Genomic DNA, 2,500 nt, shown 5'->3' on the forward strand with positions numbered 1-2,500 from the left:
GCTTGTTAACAGTTCACGGCATAGCGGCAAATCGTTCCAGTTGTCTTTGGTTGTTGATTTTTGTGTGTGTTTCATTGTATCCCGTTAGTCTTCAGTCTGTGTCTGATTGAGGGGGGAGGGGGGTCCCGACAGATCAGTCGGTTGAGCCCTCGGTTCACACCCAACTAGACCAAGGTTGATCCCCATGAGAATGGGAGCGATCTATATTCATGTTTTCGTCCAACCAGGTCATCATCATCATCATCATCATCATCATCATCATCATCATCATCATCATCATTGCCTTTTTCACCTGAGTCAGGGTATAGATAGAATGCGCTTGGCCAAGGAGTTCACAACATTGCCATCCGGAAGTATAACGGACTAACACACAAACTCTGTGTAACCATGAACTCTTATAGATAGAATGCGCTTGGCCAAGGAGTTCACAACATTGCCATCCGGAAGTATAACGGACCAACACACAAACTCTGTGTAACCATGAACTTTTATAGTCTGGTTAATACAGTGTAGTGAGAACAACTCACAAACGCGGATGGCAAAAACAATAACAAAGGCCTGAGTGACGTCATCTGCATACTATCTATAGTCTGGTTAATACAGTTTAGTGAGAACAACTCACAAACGCGGATGGCAAAAACAATAACAAAGGCCTGAGTGACGTTTTCTGCATACTATCTATAGCTAGATAGGTCGAAGTTGACGTCCCTCCGGCCTTTGTTATTGGTTTTTTTTTTTGCCATCCGCGTTTATGAGTAATTCTCACTAAACTGTATTAACCAGACTATAAACGTTTCAGGTTACACATAGTTTTGTGTTTTGATCCGTTATACTTCCGGATGGCAATGTTGTGAGCTTCTTAGCTAAGCGCATACTATCTATAGATGAGTTCAGTGAGCATTACTCATAAACGCGGATGGCAAAAACAATAACAAAGACCTGAGTGACGTCATCTTTGAACTATCTATAGATAGTATGCGCTTGGCTAAGAAGCTCATAACATTGCCATCCGGAAGTATAACGGACCAACACACATAACTGTGTGTATTCATGAACGTTTGTAGTCGGGTTAATATAGTTCAGTGAGCATTACTCATAAACGCGGATGGCAAAAAACAATACCAAAGACCTGAGTGACGTCATCTTCGAACTATCTATATGCCACAGACAATAAAATGACCAATCGTGATCTTAGATATTTAAAAAGCTGTGAACAATTTTCACTACTTTGAACACATTTTGCAATGTGACCTATGACCTCGAGCACATGGAAAGTTAATATAGATCAATTCCACTCGATTTTTTTTCGTAACCCGCCTTTCCATCTAGCAGTGATTAGGTAGCTGGGTTTGTTAGATCTGACGGAAATTACTTTGCGATAGACTAGCGTCCTGTCCAATAAGTAGCAAATAATTGCTATTGTCCGTTCCACGCTATTGAAACCGAAATGAACTCCGGCTTCATTGGCCCTAATGGCTCTGAATAACGCATGAGTCTGGTTGAATTGGATTCAATAGTCTGATGTCACGTCGCCCAGCAATGGCGGCCATCGTGGTTCTAAACAAGGAAAATCGGTACTTTTTATTATTCATGTTGGCAACATCATGCGATCAGAATGTATAAAAGTCAAAACATGATCAGATTTATAATGTTTTTATCCTCTGGATGCACTTTTATGCTCGTCGGAGAAGTATTTCACAAGGGCGTCCGCCATTGTTATGATAGTTTAGAACTAGTTGGTAAATTACTATGCATCATTACGAGGGAAGTGACGTCACGACTGTTGAAGCCTATTGCTGGAAAGGAGACCAGAGAAATGGAGAAACGTGCCACGGCACAACAAAGCGGTAACTTCCCAGGGTGGATTTAATGTTAAAAATTGAATATCTATCTATCTATCTATGGTACATTTCCATGTGCTCGAGGTCATTGGTCACATTGCAAAGTGTGCTCAAAATGACCCACACAGTGAAAAGTGTTCACAGTTTGAGAAGTATCCAACGTTACAATTGGTCATTTTGCTCAGCATGACTCATGGGTATGTTTACAACTTTCATAAACAAAGCTGCGTGTTTAGATACATTGAGAAATATCCAATCGTTGTACAGCAACAAATTGATCATGTGATCGATGACTAGGTTGGACGAAAACATGAATATAGATCGCTCCCACTGCGCGGTTATGTGGTTTTGTGGTATGCCACTCTCCTTCAGACAGGAAATTCCATTGTTCAGGTCCCGATATGAGCGACGCATTATTTCTCTCACCATACTCAAGTGCAAAATAAGTACATCGCCGTTGTCTCCGTCTGTAAAATTGAAATATAAATCATATCTCATCCTAATATGTTAAGTATTGCTGTTAGTTAGGGACCGTGTAAAGCGCTTTGAGTACGTTAAGTGGATATTGCGCTTTATAGGATCTCAAGTTTCAAGAAAGGTAATTCAGTGTATAAAACGTGGTTTGAATTTAAACTCTATATTGCGGAGAAGAAGAGATT

Source organism: Berghia stephanieae, chromosome 10 (assembly GCF_034508935.2).
Source record: "Berghia stephanieae isolate SIO BIC M18660-M18661 chromosome 10, UCSD_Bste_1.3, whole genome shotgun sequence".
Taxonomy (NCBI): domain Eukaryota; kingdom Metazoa; phylum Mollusca; class Gastropoda; order Nudibranchia; family Aeolidiidae; genus Berghia; species Berghia stephanieae.